The sequence below is a fragment of the Melospiza melodia genome, chromosome 2 (genome assembly GCF_035770615.1).
Source record: "Melospiza melodia melodia isolate bMelMel2 chromosome 2, bMelMel2.pri, whole genome shotgun sequence".
Taxonomy (NCBI): Eukaryota; Metazoa; Chordata; class Aves; order Passeriformes; family Passerellidae; genus Melospiza; species Melospiza melodia.
This window is the reverse complement of record NC_086195.1, coordinates 58,050,791-58,072,346: the sequence shown is the minus strand read 5'-3', so window position 1 is coordinate 58,072,346 and position 21,556 is coordinate 58,050,791. Positions and strand designations below refer to the sequence as shown.

At 48.2% G+C, this 21,556-nt stretch overlaps 1 protein-coding gene across 2 annotated transcripts in view; it reads right to left on the bottom strand.

Annotated features, from left to right (window-relative positions):
• The window catches only part of BOC (BOC cell adhesion associated, oncogene regulated), a 54,438-nt gene extending 43,053 nt beyond the window's left edge, over window positions 1-11,385 (bottom strand). For both annotated transcript variants that reach the window (XM_063148310.1, XM_063148311.1), the window contains exon 1: window positions 10,856-11,385. The gene's annotated coding sequence lies outside the window, so the exon portion shown is untranslated. The remainder of the gene's footprint in view (window positions 1-10,855) is intronic.
• Window positions 11,386-21,556: the final 10,171 nt, after the last annotated feature.

Here is a 21,556-nt window from a genome sequence, read left to right as displayed (position 1 = left end):
TGGCCTGGTTCCTACACGCCCCTTGCAGATGTTGGCAGCTCAGCACATGCCATGTCCACTGCTTCCCTGGCTGCCTGTAAGGAGGCAGGTCAGCACAAAACCCTCCTAGCCCGCAAAGTGCTGTGAGATCAGAAATGCTGGTGGGGACTTCAAAATGTTGCCTTTGAACCCTCGAGCCGCAGTCCACCAGCTGAAGGGAAAGAAGGGAAGGAGAGGCGTGGATCTCACTTTGAGGACGGCGTTTCTCCAGAATAACCCGTGGGGAGGCAGCAGCCAGCCTGTGTCTGCAGGCAGCCACCGTGCCCAGGCAAGGGCTCCCGGGCCCGCTCCGACACGCAGCGTGCGGCGCTTGCCCTGGCTCGGCGAGGCCTGGGAGCATCTCTGCGGCAGCGGGCTGGTGCCTGGGGAGGCACCCCTGGTTGTTCCTTATCAGCCTTCCCCAAAACAAGTAAGGGCAGGGGCACACAGGATATGGCCCAACAAGCCTTTCTCAGCCCCAGCAACTGCTGCTGGCAGCGCTGGGACTTCAGGCAGAGAAGGGGAAATTAAAGACAGAAAACAGGGAGAAAAGGGGGTGCAAGGACCTGGCAGAGGCACCTACATCCTTTGGGAGGCAGCATGCACGCAGGGAACAGGGCCACGCTAGAATCCTCAGCTGCAATCCTGTTCTCCCTTCTCATTGCAAGGTCTGAGGCAAAACTGAAAGGGGGCTGTGTGCTGGGAGAGAGAAAGAGATTATACACAGTAAGCATGAGGAGGGATGGGTGGCACAAATCCATTTTAATGCCTTTTCCATCCCATGCCCTGTCTAACTCAGCTGGACAGCAGTGAAGGCAGCAGCTATGTTAGGGCCTCTTCGCAGTCTTTCAGGCACAGGGAGTGTCCTGGGATCAACAGAGAAGAAAAAACTGTAACTGTGCAGCTGTCTGACATCTCCCACCACTCTTCCACTCCCAAGGCACTGACTGCAAGGGCACAAACACCTCATCTGAGATCTCCTCTGTAATTCAATTATTTAGCTTGCAGAGAGCAGATCAAAACACTTGCCAAATGGAGGAGTCCTGCTACAGATAGGCTCCTCTTCCTGGAGAGTAGAGCAAAGAGTCATCCCTTCACTTAGACACAAAGAGCCCTTGGCAACAGTGCCATTAAAAACAGTATGTTTCAAAGCATTCCTCTGAGCAAGAAGCCTCTGACTGCAGTTCAGGCTGTTAATAAGACAGTAGAAAGGCATGGCCATGAGCAGTCCCCCAAGACAGTTTGCCTGCAGCTTTTTGCAAATGGATACCAGAAGAGGATGCATCTGAATCCCCACCCGCTCACCCAAACAGTGCTCTAAGTCAGACAAGAAAGGAGGGGGGAAAGAACCTGCTCAGGTTTCACTGAAGCAATCCTATCCTCTTTGAGAGAGTTCCCAGTTAATGCATCAAGCCAAGTTTTGCTCATGTCCTGCCACTGGGGTCCACACAGTTGCTCCCTACTGGGCTGCCTGTGCCTGTAGGGGTCAGATTAGCACTCAGGTACCCCTGTATGTCCCCAGACATGGGCTCAGTGTGCTCAGGAAGAGCAGCTCTTTAGCAGCAGTAACCCTGCTGTCCCTCCCTGCTGCTCCTGCACCTCCTTACAGTGTAAGGTACCTCTTTGCTGACCTGAACATCTCCTCTTGCACCTGGGCACAATACAAGCCATGGACTTGGCCTTAGCAGCATCTGTTAGAGCTTATTCTTGGCTTGTGCACTGCAAGGCAATGCCTTCAGAGCAGGAGGAGCACAGTCCCAGACCCCCTGTGGAAAGAAGGCACGCAGTATTTATGTAATGGTACGGTTTAACTTGAGATTGCACGTTGCACTGTTATTAAACTGGCACTCTCCTCTTCCAGCTACCTTTCAAAGCACAATGCCACAACTGAAAACTGGCTGACAGGAAAGAATTAAAGACATGACTGGCTCCTTTTCTTTCCCTTCAGCCACAAAATCTTGCTGTCCACCTGCAGCTCCCCAGCCCCGCAAGACATGCTGCCTGCCCCAATGTAAGGCATGCACAGCAGCAGGACGGAACCAACACCACCTGCAGTGCCAAGTGCCCCTTGGGAAATCACTCCCTGGAGCACATGCAGCCACTGATGTGAACTGAAAGCTAAGGAAGATGAGCCTCTGCTATGACAACTCAGCTTCAAGGCGGACAACTTTCAGTCAAGGTTTACTGACACTGGACTTTGACTCTTCTGAGCAGGGCACAATAGAAGATGCAACATGAGACTGACTATCAGGCATGGTGGGGTCTGTACTTAGCTGCAGTCCTGACCTGCCAGTCACTCCAAGGTACATGTGTCCTTTCATGCTCTATTTTTATCTCCTCTTTCACATCTGCCTCACTGTTTTGAATGGGAACGTAGGAACAGTCTCCCGCTACCAGTTAACATAGTATCTGTCATAGCTGTGTCCCAACCTTGGTTAAAACTTGTAGACACAACTGTAATACAAACAGTAATTTAGGTTATGGAATATGGTGATGGGGGAAGATGGCAATAGCAGGCCTTTCCCAGGCTTTAATCCAGAGAGTCAAGAAACCTGTACTTCAGTGCTAAAACTATGCTAAAACTGGGTTATACTCACATTTTTGTGGCTGATGAAATTTGCACTTGTTTGTTTGGTCACTAGTTTGGGAATTTTTTTTTAAGGTAGTTCTTTCAAGTGGCTCAGAGGTTAGGGATGTCCAAAGCTATCCCCAGGAGATTATAGAGTCAGGCATCAATGATAAACACAGCCTGCCACTCGCTCTTGATGTTGGCGTCTTTGTGCTCCTACTCCCTTCTCCCCAAACCTGCAGCCCAGGCAATTGTGAGAAAAACAGGACAACTGTATATTTAGCAACTATGTTCCTGCCTAAATTGCTACATGATGTAAGTAGTAGACCCTTCCTTCCAGAAAAGACCACAGGCTTCATGATGCCATCAGCAGGATCCCATAGCCTGTATTGCACATTTCCCCACCAGGCAAGCACAGCCAGCTCTAGTGGAAGCTGGAGTAGACTGGTTCCTGTCCTGTGAGACACAGGGCTGGCTTGTCTTGCTGTAGCCATGTAAACCAGATCATTCTTCCCTAAGGCTTCCTGAAACTGGCTCCCTATCTCCCTACCAAGAGGTGGCTAGGGTCAGCAAACACACCCAGGCTCCAGCAGCCCCAGCTCTGTACCTTGGTACTGACCTCCCTTTCTCAGCATCCATCATCCAACTAATGGGCTGCATGGTCATCTGGCATAGTTGATCATGATCCCAAGCCCTTCCTCCTCTCTGCTGCCTGGGCAGACACCTCTGACAGGATCTGGAGCTGGGGTGACAATAGCTGAACTACTCTTGCAACATTTACAGCACTTCAGGCACCCAGAGCAGCAAGGTCCTCAACGCCAACCAGTCCTTGTGTGGCCCTGGACTCTTTCTCTATGGCATTACAAAGGTGCTCAGGCACAAGCTGGCACAGAACCAGGAGCTCACCTCCTCATCTGCTGCAAAGTAGACATCTTTTCCCTTCAGGCCAGTCCCAGACACCCCAAGGGTAGTCGGAGTAACAAAAGGTGATGATGGATACATTTAAAGCAGCTGGCGTACCTCTCTGAGGAGCTCTTCATGCACCAGCTTCTCCCAGGCTTGTCTCACCCTACAAGCCTCCAGCTGCAGAAATTCCTGACAGCTACAAGCCTGATACCCTGCTTGGCCAGCTGAGGGGTATGGAAGTCCCCAGAGGGACTCAAGAGCCAGTAGATATCAAGCCCTCCTCCTGCAAGGGTCCCACAGCTCTGCTGTGGTCTGGCTAGCCATGCCCAGAAGAAGTTAGTAATGAGGTGTTCCTCGCTGGATACAAACCCCGTTGCAACTGGTTAACTGGGGCCATCTTGTTCTCTTTCTGCCCAGATAACTCTGGCTTAGAAACTTCACTTCAAGTGCTTGCAAGCCTGGATATGTGCCTGAATAGCCACTAACAAAACAGGGTGCCTTCCATGCAGGACTACGTGGTCAGGGCAAATCTGGGCAGCTGTTACACTGGTGACAGTGGGACCATCCCATAAACCCACCACTTTTCAGACCCTGTACTGAAAAGTGAAGAGGGGGAGCTGATCTCAATGCACAAATCCCATTGACTCCTCACTGTATCATCAAAGTCGGCCCAGGTGTTTTTGAAATATCCCACCCAGCATGTTTCTGAAAACATCTCTTGACACTGAAACTCAAACCCAACCCTTCAATCTGACAGTGCTTGGGTTTGTCGAACAAGCAGCTTTCTTCTGGAAAAATAAAACACAAAAATCATATGCCCATCACCATTCAGGGTTCCCAAAGAAATCTCACACTGACAGCAGCAGGCTCTAAAGAAGCTGGACCAGACAGTTCTTTTTACCACCCACGGTCAACAAATAGCAGGAATCTTCCTGCTCCAGCAGGGACTGCCATCCAGAAAAGTGCTGGAGCAATGAAAATGCTCTCCACATCAGCTACAGCTCAAGGAGCAACTTGGGACAGAAGGCACCAGAATAAATTTCTTCAACATCCAGAACACTATCGGCTTCCAAATAATTGTCTATTTGTGTGCGTGCATGCACAAGAATCCTCGCTCCATGGTCTGTCTTTGTGCCAGCATACTCCCAGCACTGCGACTCTCTAGGGACAAGGCCCATACTTGTATTCAATCTTGGCTTTGGCTCCCAAACACTAAGGTTTCAGATTATGTTTTAAAAAACATTTTCTCTGGCAACTGGGTTGTTAATGGATGTGATGTTTTTGCTCTCGCCTCCTCCCCACCTTTAAAAGCTTGGCACTAAAGGGCTTCTTTGAAGATAAGGCCAAATTTTCAATTTAAGGGGAGGAACTTCATAAAGTAGATTTGAAGGGATGGAGAGGAGGAGGGGAAAAATAAGAAAAACAACCAACCCTGGAGCCACTTAGCCTGTTGAGATGTACAGTGCACAGCACATAGGATTACAATGGCCTCTCTGTACCACCACTGGCTGGAGCCAGAAGCTGGCTGCAGCTGCACTGCTGCTACCTACGCCAGGCTCCCCGAGGGTCACGCTCAGAGAGGGCCTTTGCTGTAGCTGCACACCAGCCTGCCCTCCAAAGCAAAAGCATCCTGCACTCCCTACAGAGCCCCCATCCACCCAGCAAGCAGGGGCACACGTCCCAAAGGCAACCACAGGAGCCGCCCACTGGGCTGTCAGCGCCACAGGAGGCTCTCTGCTGAAACCAACTGTGCTCCTCATCCAAGGGGTTTTGGAGGGCCAGCAAATCTATGGTCTCTCTTGATCTCCAGCAGATCTATCCTCAACACCACAAGGAGGCAGGGAAGTGCCATTTAGTTTTGCAGGTGGAGAGCTGAGGCAAAGAACAACTTGCCCCAGCTTGGGGGGGAATCTGTGGTGTAGAGGAGAATCAAACGCAGCTGCCCTCACGTCCCAGGCTTGCAACCTAAAACATGGGCATCACTAAGCAAGGTGGCTGCTCTCCCTAAAATTACCAGGATAAATTACAGTGACATTACCAGAAGAAGCTGAATTTTGCAAATAAATGCTGTATTCCAGGCCAATGTATCCATATTTGAGGTGTATTTCTCAAAAGACTACCTCACTATGTTTGTATTACCACAGGCCTTCTAAACCACACTAAACTCAACACATTAATTCACTGGGATCTGTCTAACCTGTCCTTCTATCAACTAAAAAGAAAATAAAAAGTAACCTCATTCTGTATTTGAAAGGTGACAACACAGTTCTGACAGGAATCTTTACACCCTTTCCCCCTACACTCATGATTTAAAGAACAGCAGAAGGACATATATCTGAAGGCAGACTGATGCACAGTCTTCAGATATACAAGCTTGTTCAGACTCGCTGACATTACAACCAGTGAACACATCCCTGCACTTGGCAGGGCCCTGGGTCTATGGCTGTGCATGAAAGTACAACCTGCTAGCTAATCTCTCTGCCAGAGTGGACCTGAGAGAGCTGAAATGGTATTGCTGCTGCAGGCCTTGGGGTGAAAACATTGACTGCCTTTGCCAGGCACAGAAGTTAATGAAAAATGATCGCTTTCCAAAACACCATCTGGCTTTCACACACACATCTAGAGACACCACAGCCCAAAACCTCTGCAAACTTGACAATGGTGGGTTTCCATAGGGGCAACATGTTGGACTTTGCCCAGCGAGCCTCCAACACTCTGCAAAGGCACAAGGCACAGTCACCATCCTCACATCTAATGGCTGCTCAGGGAAGATGACTGGACACAGGGCAGCAGCCTCTCAAGAGCAGCAGAGCAAAAAGCAAGTCTGGCTCTCACCTCTGTGCTGGCACACTGCCCACAAGGAGGGCAAAGAAGCTCGAGCACGTCCCACACGCTCCCTGATGCACATTTCTCTCCATCAATGCCACCAGGGCCAAAACAAACTGGCACTGCCTCTTACTCAAGAGCTCCTACAACACACAATGGCAGCGCTCAGAGCCCCACACAGGCACCCAGTCCAGGTGCTCCGCTACCAACCCCATCAGGCTCCCATCCCAGAGCTGAGTCTCCCATCCCATCTGTCCTTTTGCAGGGAAGAGAGGCCATTTTAACAAAAGGAGCATGTAACATCCTCAGGGCAGGGATCTGTGGCTCCCTGTTTAAGCAGGGAACAACAGCTTAAGAAAGTTCTGCAGCGCCTGCAGCAGCTCTGGGACTGTGTAAGCACCAAGTGGTTTCTCTTCCCTGCAATAAATATCCTTCTGAGCTTTTCGGCCAACTTGCTTCCACTGCATCCATACTCCTTTTGTCTTAGCTTCCCATGGACACTCAGACAGCTGTGTTGCTGGAGCACACGCTCCTGTGGAGAGATTTTAGAAGACTTACACACAAATATGCATACAAAGCAAATTTTGAAAGCTTCCCTTTCTGCAAGCATTCCTTCCAGAGAACCGGCTTCAAGCACTGTGTTCAGCCAGTGAAGCAGCAGATATGATGTCGTATGATTTGGAGCCAAGGGGAACTAAACCCAGCATCAGGAAACAGAAAAAGAAGCATGCAATACCTTGCATTGAACAATTTCCCAAAGTACATTTAGAAACCTGAAGGAAGATATTCACCCCCATTCCACCTAAGGACCTGCAATTCATTTAGTCATTATTCACCTTAAATTGTTCTTGTGGCCTAGGAACTGGAATACATAACAACCTCTTAAACCGAGACTGACCACAGGAGCACCAGAACACACAGCAGCAGGTTTTTTCCCTCAGGATGTTTTCAGTCTAACCAGAAACAGGAAGTCTCCAAAGATTTTGCAAGAGAACTTTTCCCTTGTGGGATATCCCATCCTAGCTGTAGAATTCACACTGAAGATTTTTAGCCTGGGAGGTAATGGTTTAGAGCAAGAGATCTGCAAGCCTTGGTCTATAACATGCCAGTATTAATATACCAAAGTCACCTCTGCACATTAAAGAAGTCCAAGGGAAATGTACCTCACATCTCTGAGGCATTCGGCATCAGATATTAAAATGAACAACCCACCATTATTTACTGCCAAAGGAACTTCTGTTAACCTCGAGCTACCTCAGCCTACTGCTGCTGCAACACCTTGCAGGCTGAGTGACTAAACTGAGTCCAGCTAGCTGAGCTCAAGTCTCCAAAAACCCACCTGCCGGCCAACCTAGGCTAAAACAACCAGCATGGTCCCCAGCACACCTTTCCCTGTTAGTGCTCCCCTGCTCCATGAGGCAGACAAGGTGGGGTGCTGGGAGACAGCTTGCCTTTGCCTGGGAAAAGAGTGATTTTGGAGGCACAGGGCCTCTCCAGCCCTGTGCTAGTCCTGAGGAGGTCCAGCACAACAGAGAGGGTAATCCCCATGCACCCGAGTTCTGTTCTGAGAGAGATTAGAATAGGTACAGGTCAGCTGGCAAGAGCCAACACAGAGAGTAATACCTGCCCCCCCTCCCAGTGCTCAACCCATCAGCACAGGGCCCAGTTCCAGCTTCTGCACGGGAACAGTAAGGCACAGGGCTGTGGAGAAAGTTCAAGCTCATAATAGGGCATGCTGTGCATGGGCTGAAGACCCAGCCCAAACACCTCCACTTCCCAACACACGCTTCCAACTGCAGTGCCTTTCCTGTCCTGTCACCCATGCTCCCTCCCACAGCCCAGGCAGAAGAAGCAATATTTGTTTTTTTTCCTATGCTTGTTATCAAATTGCAAGGTTTCTGTGCTCCTAAGGGCATGTGGTTCAGAAATAGGCCAGGAAACACTGGCAGGTAGATCTGGCGAGTGTTTCACTAACAATCACAAGAAACTACAAAAAATCAGGTCTGCGCTAAATGAATAACTTTTCTCAGCTCAGGAAAGGCACTTTCTCCACTGCAGCACTGGGGAGTGTGGGGACAAAGCAGGCTGCTTGCTTCATAGCCCCACCCGTGATGCTCCTTGCTCGGCAGGAGGCCCCAGCTGGCTCCAAAGAAGCAATTCTGCTGGCCCTTGTAAGCCAGGAGGAGCTGTACCAGCATCATGAAGGTACTTCAGGGCTGCCAGTTTGGTTCTGAAGATTTGGAGGGATCTGTGTGCTGGTAGTTTTGAGGGCACAGCAGAATTGCATGCAGTGAAGTGAGCAATGATTCACCTGTCCTTCAATGGAGCAAACCTCCAAGCCAAGAGTCTCCCACTCTGAGGGCTGGAAAGACGTCTGCAAACACCAGACACTGGGTTTCACTTTGCAGTCTCAAAGAACCTCTCGCTCTGTGCTTCTGTATCATGTCAGTAGAAGGCACAGAAAAGCTGCTTTCTTCAGACTGCAGGGATACACAGAACTCATACAACTTACATGTTGGTTTGGAGCACACACATGCAGAATCATGCAGCTCCAATGCTTCTCCGTTGTGTCAAGCAGAGAAGAAATGTGTAGATTCTTGTGCTGGGATATCTCTCAAATAAAGGTCCTGTGGGTGTGTGTGTGTGTGAGTGGGAGAAAACTGACCCTGCCTTTCCCAGCTGCACAGAACCTCTGTGCACTGCTCATATGAACCTGCCTCACATTCCCCAGCAGGAAGCAGGGAGGACTGCACTGTGTCTGACTTCAACCCTCACAGTAAACACCTACTGGGACCTCTTCTGCTTGGTATATGCAGGATGAGTCCCTGTATCTGAAGGGGAGAATTAAGAAAAGGACCTGGAACAAAACTCCATTCATTTCTTGTAAGAGAATATCATGCACCCAGCAGGAAGCTCACAGCCCTTCCTAATTGTCCTACTTACTTCAGAAGATCCCCACATGACTCCTAGCAGCATGGGAATTTATTTCACCTTCATTTCTTTAGGTCACTTAAATAAACAGAACGAATCTTCACTGAAAACCCATGATGTGTTTCTGCTGAAATCCTTCCCCACGACACGAACCTCAATATTCAATCCATTAATTCAAAGTGTCTACCATATAAGTACATAGGCATAAATATGGAGGAACCCTCCTCTTAATCGCAGGCACACTAAGTCAGTTAGTTTCAAAACATACTAAGATAAAATTCTACTTACAAAACGCCCACATTCTTCTAATATTTTCCATGGTAGTTTTTTGGCCCATGGGAAAAGAAATTGTAACAGATTTTAGCAGATTGCAAATGGACATATCAAAAAGACACTCTGGCAACAACTGAAATTGTAGAAATGTAGAGATGTAGAAATTAAGAGAATTGGGCACCAAGAAAAACATTTAAGACATGCTGGGAATTACATGCTGGTCTCTGAGTGTGTGTATGGATTCCTGTTATCCCACTCACATAATGCTGCAGAGAGGTCAAGAGAGTTTCTTTAAAACAAGCAAGGACAAAAAAGACCATCTTTAATAGATGTGAACTGCCTTTCACACAATGCCAGTGAAATAACACTTGGGGTACCAGAATCAGTTGGGGAAATGCCCAAACACAGATTTGTATTAAGTACCTTCTGCCAGTTGGGGGTACTGGTTAAAGTCTATTATTTTCCAAAGTATCTTCAGAGCACTTGAAAAAGTCTTGTTTGGACGCAGCTACAAATTCAGCATCTCACTTTCTCCCCTGTTTTCTATTTACAGGCACCATCCAGACAATCTGCCAAAGTTGCAGTCCAAGCAAGGAGGCACGCGTGCACAAAGCCCACAACATCCCACTGCTGGGCAGAAAATTACTTCCCCTGACCTAAATCACTCCTCATCCTTGCACCAGCGTTAAGAACTCTACGGTCACGGAAGAGGACAAAAATTCTAACAGACAGAGTACCCACTCCCGCTTTTCTCTGCTGCAGCAGCAGCCCCTTCACAGAGCACAAACCGAAATGCCTTCGCATCTGCCAGAGACAGCTCTTGTCTGTAAACTCCCAGCAGCTTTTGACAAGAGTTGGAGCAATGGAGGATGGATCTGCGCCTTACTTTGCACAGCTTCTCCTTCTCCCTCACTGCTCACCGTGCCTCCTCGCCCAGCCGGCAGCGAGGACGGGGCAAGGTCGTGGACCAGGCTGCCGGGGAAGTTCCAGGGAGCCCGGGAGCGTGTGCGTGCCCTGGGCCCTCCATTAGTTCTGGCCGAGCCGCCGACGAGGAAGAGCTGGAGGGAAACATCCGAGCCCCCACATCTCACCTGCCTGCGCCAAAACAAGCGCCCAGTGGGGACCAGCGGGTCTCCACTACTCCCTTGTCACGTATCCTACATCCCTGGTCAGACCCCCTTCCTTACATCTCCACACCAACTTCCCAAACTCTGCCGCTGCTTGAAGATGGATGGGGGGAAAGCCCTGCGCCCCATCGCCCGCCACCACCGTGCGTCCTCCCAAGCCCCTCGCCAGGGCCACCAGGCCCGGGCCCCCTTCTCTTTCACTCACCGCGGTCTCCAGTGGAGCAGGCGGGGGGAAACACAAAGATGCCCCAAACGAAGGGAAGCAACAAAGAGGCTTAACTCCAGGAGCTGGGAACTTCCAGGCCGGATCTGCGGGGAATTCACTACACACACACACACACGCACGCACGCACACACACAGAAAGGAAAAAAAAAAAAGGAGCGAGAGAGAAAAAGAGGGGGGAAAGCCTGTTTTGGGGGGAAGGGGAAAGTGAGGGGGCCCTTGGTTTGAGGGTGGTGGTTGTGCTTTTTCTGCTGGTTGGCGCTGGGGATGGGGGGCCGCGCTGAGCTCAGGCGCGGCGGGAGGAGGAGGAGGAGAAGGAGGAGGAGGAGGAGGGAAGAGGCGCCGGGATGCGGGAAGCCAGACCCTCCATACGGGAGACGGCTTTTGGATGACTGAACTCCCAAACAATTCCCTGCTCTGGCTACTCCTGCCCCAAGAGCCTCCCTCCTTCCCCTCCCCCTGAGGAGGAGGGAAGAAGAGGAGGAGCCAGAGAAGGGAGAAAACTCCAAGCAAAACCCCTTCCCCAAAGCTGGGCAGCGGCCCGGCCCCGTTCCCTCCCCGCACCATCCCCGTCCCCCCAGCACCGCGAACCGGGAGCCGCGGGCCCCCAGGGCCCTCCCCGCCGCCCCACGCTCCCGGGCCGGCGGAAGCGGCGAAGTTGGGACGAACAGTTTGTTGTGGGCGGGGGAGGCGGCCCCGCCGGCCCGGGGCGCGGGGCGAGGGCTGCGGGGCCCGGCCGCGGGGCTCCCGGGCTGGCAGCGCCCGCTGCAGCGGCGCCGGCGCCTCACGGAGCCCCCCGGCCGCCCCTCATGGGCGCCCCATCCTCGGCGGTCATCGCCTGTAATAAATACCAAAAGGATGAAAAGGGCTTTTCTTCCAGCCATCCCTTCCTAGCAGGTGCTTGCTCTTACGGAAAGTGTCTCGGATACAAATTTTCAGGAAAAGCAGTGCCACCGCTCCCTGAGATTAAACCCCATCACTTCCTCCTCACTGCATCTCCCTGCACCAAAGAGTGAACTTATGCCCCAAAACTTAAGTTCACCCAGAGGTGCAGGGAAATCTTTGGTCTTTCAAGGCCCTTCAGTAAAGATTATCTTGAAACAAATCTGTCACTGAAAGGTCAGGATAGGTTTCTCATGTTTTTGCCATGTACAGAAGAACACAGATGGCAAACATGATCTGTAGTTTCTAAATGTGAAGTCTTTCAGTCTTCAAAGAAGGTGAAAGAGTTGAAGTTTTTAATCATGTCATCATTGAGTTTCAGAGTTATTCTTGCTTAGTGGCACTTTAGAAGAGTTCTGATCTCCCACCTTACTCATTTCTCATAAGAATGATGCAAAGGATTTAATATTTTTTTCTATTTATATTTGGGGTTCTTACTTCCTTGGTTTATTGCACAGGTACTGAAAAGATTAAAACTGATTTTTCTGAAGGATTTTTTGTGTTCCAAGGGAGTGTGTGAAGGTGGCTTCTTCAAATTTCATTTCAGTGGGTAAGCTTATGACGTTGAACTCAAAGACTTAGGTTGAACACAAACTTCCTTCCTCTGAAATGTTAACTTTGCTCTCTAATTATCTTTTAAAGTATTGTTTCCAAGGTTCCAAGTTTTTTCCTTATATTGCTCAGTAACACACTCCTCAGGTGCTAAATCCATATGTAGACACCTCACTAAGTGGCCTAATTTTTACAAGTGCTAAGACCTCTAGCACCTGCCTTGTCTGAAAAATGCTGGTTTCCTAATTTAAAGCAGTCATAAACTCTCCTAAATTAAAGCAGGAATTGAATTAGCCCTGAGTAGTTTTAGGCTTACAGAGGTAGGAAGAAAAAGGTGAGGGAGCAGAATTAGAGCTACCATGTGCAAAGAAGTGCCCCAGGGTTTGTTAAACAGTATGAAAGGAAAGATTGCAGCCCTGCGGGATTACATTCCCTGTTTATCCCTGGGCCTGAGGGAATAGATGGATGCAGCAGTGCCCTTCATATACTGTTTTTCTCATCTGCCTCCCAAAAGAAATGCCTTGGGACACAGCAGGGTGCTGGTTTGTGCAGCCACGTCCCCTTGGCATCCCTGGACAAGCCAGTGGCAGTCCTGCTCTCAGGAAGCTCTGTTGCTGCTCTGCTGGGAGTGCCTGCTCTAGGCATTTGTTTCAAACTCACTGCCAGCACTGACTTCTGGATGCCCCTGGCCTGTCTGCAGCTCGAAGTAGTGTGAAAACCAAAACCCCCTCATTAACCCCAGTTCCTCAGGCATAAGAAAACTTTTACTCTGGGCACTGACCAAGCACAGCCCATGGCTGGGGGGTAGAGGTGTCCCATTTCCTTCTGGAGATGCCAGAGCGCCCCTGATCCTTGGCTACCAATTTGCCCATATTTGCCCTGTCCCTCTCTGATCCCAGACAAAATTCCCACTGCTGCTGCTGTCGGATGCAAAGGCTCTCCTTGGGGCTGCTGAAACTCCAGCTGTTTGATATTGTGAGGAGCAAGGCAGGGGGCACAGAGGGACTCCGCATGAAAGGGCGAGCTCAAAGGAAACCGGACCCTGGCATGTCGGCGCGATACTCAGTGGGTAACAGGCTCAGTTAAATTTGCTCATTCAGCCAGCTAAGAGGGAGAGTTTTCTCATCTGTCCTGCTATGTTTAATTCATCCACACATGCCTCCCAATTACAGCAGGAGTAATAAACAGAAAGGGATGTTGGGGGTGGGGGGAAGCCAGCCAGTCCCTAGCCACCAACCCTAAGTGCCCTGAAAAAATGTCAGCTGCACACTGCTGGGGTTTGCTGCCCTGGGAGCTGCTCTTCAGCAGCTCTGACTCTGAGTCCTTTGGAATTTTAGCCTAGATTCAAACCTGAGTTGTGTTGTTTTGTCTATTTTTCTCCAGAAATGTGCATTGCAGGAGATGTGTTGCAGAGTGCTGCTTTAGGCGTACCATGTCTGCCGCCTGAGTTAGGCAAACTGCCAGTAAAAATCACCATGGTATGCCTGCTTCCACAGAGCCTCCCAGGCTCACCACCAGGTTCCTCCAGCTCTGCATTTTTGCAAAAATGAAAACTTGATGGGGTGAATTGCACTGTGAAGCAAAGGCAAGATGAATAAAATGCTCCATCATAGAGTGAGTTCAAAGCTGTCTGGCCATGTTGTGATAAATTCAAGATAAGTTTGTGGAAGGATGGATGAGGAATTGATGACTAGCTCAGTTCCAGGAGTGGCCATGGTCCAAAGTGACCAGAAAGTCATCTTGTGTAATGTGTAGAGGAGAGGGGAAAGACTCACATGATGAAGGGAAGCCCCCTGTTCAAAGGAGTTTCAGCATGAGTTTTACTTTGTTTACCCTCTTGTAAAGCTATTTGTTACTTTGATAATCCATAGGAAACGGGATCATTTCTCTACAGCATGTCAAATTAAATAAACAAATAAAACCTTGTTTGGCTGGTGAGAAGCTTAGAAAGGAAAGTGTATTTGTATAGGGATTCAGGAACTAAGCATCTTTCAGGAGCAGAAGATTAAGAAAGAAATCAGAGAAACAAAGGGGAAGTGATTCAGTCATCAGAACTTAGACAAATTAAAGAGGGGGGTGGGATGAAAGGACAAGAGATATGCCTGCCTATATTAGGAAATCTCTGCTGGTGTAAACTAAACGAACTTGATGTCAGTTTAGTTTTACCACTAGGTTCCAAGTCAGGGACATAGACTTGGTTGTGACAAGCTCATCCTGATGTCAGACAGAAATATCATATGTTCACTGGTGTTTCTTTTATTTCAGAATATGTACGTTACCCCTCATGCATCAACACAAGCACACACAAGGGATAACATAAGTATTTTGAAATAAAAAAATCGCAGTGAACCAGTGCTAGCTTCTCCCTCTGAGAGAGGGGTTGGCAGCAAGGTAGTTTTATTAGTACTGTCCCTGCTTCAAACATAATAAAAACAATACAAAAGAAACACAGCCCCACAAAGGTATCACTCTCTTTTCTTGCAGTGATACATATATTGGTATAAAGCATATTATATGTTGGTTTAAAATGTGTTATATATGGGTACAGCTGTGCCTGTTCTATGCCACATATGCACAGGGGATGTTGTAAAGAACTACTATTCTGTTTGTAGTCAGGTCATTAATAGGAAATACTCAGAGAGTTAGTGGGCTCCCAAGTCTATGAGGAGATTTGGTTCAGGTCCATTTGTTTCCTTGTCTTAAAATGTTCAGGGATCAGCAGTCAGAGAGATCCTCTTGTGTTTGGCAAATGTTTTACAACTGAATATTTTGAGTGGAGGACGGGGTCTTTAAGAAAACGTTTTGTTAATGAGAAATTATCAAAGGCAATTGGTAAAACTATTTGCTTGAGTAAGGAGATCAGACAATGCCCTAAATAAACAGCCTTTCCCTCCACCCCTCTAGAATCCTGCTTTCCTTCCTCAGAACTTAGCAACTCCTCTTCTACAGTTTAAGACTTCTCTTGTAGTGAAAGCCAATATAACCACATTTGTGATCATGACCACACACCTCACTGCCAGTGCTGGCTGTGGGAAGTCCTGAGACTGAACACAAGAGAACCATGATGAACCTGCTGTGTGCAGAAAGATGTAGGACATGCCCTCCTGCCTTTTGGTTCACTGCCAAAATCCATCTCAGAATGATAAGAAATGCTCCCCTGATGGACAGGATGTAAAACCAAGACCATGTATGTCATGTTTTGCAGTGACAATGTTGCTCTGTGCTGTTAAATAGGTGTTGTATTTTATCCAGAGACACTGATATTTCAGTGGCAGGCAAGCTTATTCTCATCCTTGAGCAGGAAATTATTTGGAAACTTTTGAATGCATGTACAGTGGATAGACAGGATGGGGTGCTATAAAGTAGTTCACCTTTCCAAGTGGAGATAGGAACTTGGGCAGTAGGTGCTGCAAATAGAACTTTCATGGGTGAAAAGCATTAGATAGAATGAATCATTTCAAGTGAGTGTTATGAATCTCAAATTGGAGGAAAGATGTATATAATGTTTTAGCATATGCATTCAAATTATATGTATGTAATAAAGTTGCGGCATTACCAGCTCTTTAAGAATCAGTTTGGGTTTTTTTTTTTAGTGTGTGTGCAACCCATTTAGCTGGAAATCATGGCAGAGTGTGAGATGTTTTAGTGGAGTTGGCTTAGTTGGCTTTGACTGATCCTTTCCCCCGGTATCCATTTTTAGCTTTGTAGAGGTGTGTTGGAAAAAGCAGGTTTTTTTCTTCTCATGTGAGATTCGTTTTCTCTGTGGAGACTATGCAGGGAGACCTGGTACTACAGTAGTTGATGGGAATCTTATTCTAATCAGTACAGACTCCGCTGGTTTAGGTTTTCACACTTTTTATGATTCCCTAATCTGTAGTAGGTTGGTGCAAGTTTACAGACAACAACAGTGAAGATGAGGAGGCATCTTAAAGGTATTCCAGGTTAATGCTGAAGACTGAAAAGATCCCTTTAGGTTGAGTGTAGTCCCTGGATAATTATATCTGCAGGAAATAGCTACCTGTCATGTCTGTCAACAAGGGAGCTTACCTTTTAAGGCACACAGATCTCCCTTTACATCACATTCTCTCTTTGTTGTTGTCCATTTATTCACCTATTGTTCACCCATAATCTCTCTTCCCTTAGCACTTTCCCACACACCTGTTGCCTTTCCATCTTTCTTTTTCATTGCTTAAGGCTTGTGCTCACCCTGTGCTCTGCAACAGCCCTCAAACAAGTCCTTAATGTCAGGAAGTGAAAAGGCTGGGGTTCCTCGGTCTCCCAGGCCCCCTCTAGCCCTGCATCTGTCCCTGTGCCCCCCAACATCTCCCCCCGCCCCCCAGTCCGTCGCCCACATCCTGAGCATGAAAGCCAGCCGGATTAATCCGGCACAGAGCACATTGTGTGTGAGTCATGACAGGCTCACTAAGGCGTGCAGTGCTGATAAAAGGCAGTTCTGATGGGCTCTGTCAGGGATCCCAGAGAAACAGCGTGGAAAAAATCTGCTAACCCACATCCCAGCCTGGCAGCCAGGGCCTGGAGACAGCCAGGCACCGAAGGGAGCGCAGGGAAGCCTTGCACCGCTGGCAGGTCCCACTGTGGGCGCAGCCCGTGGGGAAGCCCCCGGTCCCAGGTGTGAGCTGGTGCTTTCTGGAGTCATCCAAGAGCTCATGAAGACAGAGGAGGGCTGATGCAAGCCTCTAGGTTGTGAGGATGCATCCTGGGATAACCTCTCTCTGCCCAGCTGACCGTCTGACCAAAGGACAGTCCTGACTTCCAATGTCAGAGGTGTCACTCTCCTTAAACCTACCTTCCCCTGCTCTGCCCCAGTGGCTAGCCCTGCTAGGGGAGCCTGAAGGAGACTGCTCTTGTCTGACTTGGAGAACATGTCTCTCAAAACAGTGTTATTTTACCAAGCTGTACTTTCCCATTATTTGTTCCTTATTTTTCATATGACCCTTTAATATCATCTTCCTCAGTACCTTCAACTCTCTGGCGTTAAGCCTTGCAGACACTCACAGATGTTTGAGTGATTATGAGTCCCTCTCCTTTTGGTCAGCCAGGCTACGCATCGCCTATCTGCAGTATCCTCTTCATACTCTCCTCTCTTCTTGTGTATGGTGTCCACTGAATGCCATCACCCTACTGCAATCTGGAGACTCAGGCAAAGGCAAAAAGAGAGAGCTGGTCTTACAGCTTTGTGCCTCTGGGCATATATGCCCTGTCTTTTCATTAGGCTGTGCACAAATACACTTCTACTGCATTTTTAAGACCAGGATAGCAGAGCACCTACCAATCATTTCTTTGAAACTTTAGGAGTTTCTTCGAAACTAGGAGTTTTCTTTGAAACTTTAGGATTCTCTTAGAATCATGGTTGATACCAAGGCCATGGTGCTCAGGAATTTACAGCCTCTGAGAACAAGGGTTAGGTGAACTTTAAAAAGTTATATAACTTAGTGTTTCTGGTCCTTTTTTAATCCAAATAACAAACTAACCTTTCAGGGAGGAAAAAAGAAATCCACACATTCTTTTGTGGCGTGATACAATGCAGCAGCCAGTGGTTATAGGCAAATAAAAATCAGGCAAAGCTTTGAAATTCTTCATTTTTCATTTCTACCAGCTGCTTTTATTTGTCACCATTTCATTTGACTGCATGTGTTAGATATTGCATGAGGCATGACTGTATGGGTGGGAATTTGGAGAAGGATGCTGTAATCCACTTGCAGACTGCCTTCTGAAGTCTTGCAAGACACCAGTGCTCAAAATACTCCCATTCTAGTCTGCCTGCTGTGTGCCAGACCATGCTAACCCAAAACCCATTTAATCCCCCTTTCTGACTGATGTAAGCCATACCTAGAAGCATCTTGTGGAAGGCAGAACACTTGGCTTAGGGAATGGATGTCAGCTGTAATCTTTTCTCTACAATTTAAATTTTACTGTTGTATACTTCTTTCCATTACTTCTGATTCTAATATTTTTGGACCACCCCTGCTTAGCATTTGCAGGTCTTTAATCCTCTCTGTTGTCAGACAGATAAACTGGGTCTGGGCACAATTCTCCCTCAGCTAGCTGAGTGTAAATGTCTCTGAATTCACACCAGCTAGATGCAATGTAACATGAGAAGTGTGTGAGGCCCTTTATTCTGTCAGCCTCCCCTCATAAATCAGCTCTCACACCAGCACCTGAAGTCATTTTCTCAAGACCAAAGAAAGCATGCATGGAGAAGGTTTTCTCAAGAGCTTAGGGAGATCAAATGGTCTCAGAAGGTTTGCTGTTCCCTGCAGTGCTGCAGGCAGCTCAGGCAGGGTTTCTGAGCGTGAGGAACACGCTCAGCGTGGCTCAACACCAGGAGGGCTCATGGAAGGGGGACATGAAGCCACCAGAGAAACCATAGTTGTGCCTACTTGTTGCAGTATGATCCCAGCCAAAGAGCCATGGATAACCCTGTTTCTGTTTCATCTCAGCTGAATACAGAGCCAGTTCATCTGCTCAAGAGGTTTCAATTCATACTAGCTTTTTGGTAGTGAAACTTTCCCATGAGACTGAACTGCTAAGCAGCTTTTTTTGGTCGCCCTTTCTACAGTGTCTCCTGTGTGAGCTGGAACAAGAATGAAATTCCCTCCCATCCCAGTGTCTTGTGCAGCTCCTTGCCTGTGTCTCATGATGAGAGGGACCAAGCCAGTAGGTCCCAGGCAGCTCTTACAGTGTCTGTTTGAGATATGAGCCAAATAGTTGTCCCAGCACGGTACTATGACTCGAAATACACGACACCAGGAAGCACAAAAATTGCTGAGTGCGGTTATGCCATGGTGAATACACCATGTCCCTCACTGCCACTGCCACTCAGCATGTCCTTGTCCACTCTCCTTTCCCACACAGGGACAGTGCTCTCCCTGGCACAAGAGCAAGAGAAGAGGCTGGAGACAAATCTCTTTGTGCTTTCAGAGGTATGATGTCTACAGGGTTGGTCATACTGCATCCCAAAAATGGGAGAAATGGAGGAGATAGAGCCAGATAGAGGTACCTACACATGAGGTAGGGCAAATGGCAGTTCTGATAGAGCAAAATCACCTTTTGCTGCTGTTCCTTAGAGGGGTGTTTCTTGTGGGGTACTTCACATTTTCTAATCTGGCACCAAATTCTTCTTTCTAGAGTGCCTCTAAAGACTTTTGCCAACTGAAAGCGAGACCCAGACCCCTGCCTCCTGCTGAAGTGCTGCCAACTACTTCTCAGAGCAAGTCTTCCAATAGGTATGTGGCTTGGCTCCTTGTATAGGAAGTACAACATTGGTGTAAAACACAGGACAGCTTCGCCAGTTTAGTCCCATTATACTCACTCCAAAAATAAATACATCTTTAACCAAGAGATATTCATGTCAAAGAATATATATTTTTTAAAATAATATATTTGGGGAAAATCAGAAGCTACCTTGCTTTTGAAAGACACGTTTGGCTGGTGTCCTTAACCTGCCAGTTGTGATTTTCTAGGGACCCTGAAGGAGATGAATTCCCTCTTTGAAGCTCAGTGGGATTTGGGGGGTGGGGTGTGTGATTCTTTCCCTTGAATATTCAGACAAGTACTCCTAAGACATCTCTCTTTTTCTTGTCACTCTTTGCCCTGTTTGTTTGTTTTTTGCACTTCTCTCAGCCCGGACAAGGCAAACAGACCAGTCTATTGTTGGTGTGCATCTCTTTCACTGCAAGATTTGTTTATGTCTTAGCACAGTGATGCAATATTTGGGTTGTACGCTTCAAGGGGAAATGTTTATAGAACTAAAAAAATATTTCCATTTGATTTGTTTATAGGAAGTTTTTTCTTGTGGTCTTGAGTTTTGAAAAGGCCTTTGCATGTTTTCTTTTCCGCCTCCCCCACTCCCCCTCTGTGGATTTGAAGTTTGGTGCCAAATTCAGTCATGATAATGCCATGACTGACTCTTTAGGTATTTCTACCATGCTCAGCACTACACCACTGGAGTATCTTCATCCTGGCCTCCTAGATCTCAGCAGTGTTATCCTTCTTACACGCTGAGGTTCCCAAAGCTTCTCAGCAGGGCTGAGGATTTTTCAGCCCCACAGCCCAACAACTCCTTTCCTGAGTTATCTCTGACCTGGGCCAGCCCTCAGCCAGGGCAGGCTACACTAACAGGGGAGAGTTGGAAGAGTTAAATGGGAACATTGCTTAGAAGGAAAAACAAAAGAGTAATAGGAAAGGCATCTTTGTGTGACCAAGGCTTAACCGAAACCAGGCCTTCTCCCTCTGCCTCAGCCAGGAAAACAAGAGAGGACGTGCAGGCAGCCACCGGCAGAGCGTGCACGGCTGTCCTCCTCTGCCTCCAAGGGTGGAGGCAAGGCACAGCTACTCACAGCCAGAGGGGGGGCAGACACTTGCTCATGTGGCACCCCCAGGGCAGTGGCACGGATGCACTTCCCAACACCCTTGCCCACACACCCTTTATTGCACATCCGCTGCCCCTTTCTGCCTCTCTCCCATCTAGTGCAGTGTTTGTCACCCAGAGGAGGCTCCCACATGCTGTTGTACACTATCCTCCAGGCATTGTGCATCTGCTCTTTGGGAAACACCAAGTACCACTGGGCTGCCTTCTTGTCACACTGGGTCAGTGAACAAGGATGCTGAAAGGATGAATGCCATGTTTCTTCCATCCCTGACTTTGGCCACAGCTTGCAAGCAAGAGGCATAGATGGGGTGGGAGGATGCGCAGGCTTTCTCTCATGCCTTGCAATTTTGCCTCTTTGTACAAAAACCAGAGAGAACACTCACATGATCCTTCCAGCTACTGTCCTTCCAACTTAACCCAGCATCATCTGTTGCTGGTCCCCATTCTCTTGGTAGGATAAACCATCACCAGCTTTACCTTGTACCTACTGGGGTAACCAGCAGAGAACAGAGAAGGTAATAACATATGCCCAACTCTTTGAACCAACAAATTTCATCAGCCCTCAACAAGGCACTCCCCCACCTATGTCACCACAGTTTCAGGACTGGAAATCTTCAGGACATGACTGGCCCTGGTGCCCAGGTGCAGCTCACTTTTCATGAGCTCATTCACCAGCAGAGCCTCACAGACCATCGTCTGGCAACAGCCGGTGTAGGAAAAATTACTGTTAGAGATGTTTCCAGCTACTTCCAGCTGCTGCCTGCACAGAAATAACATGAGATCACTGGCTCAGAGGA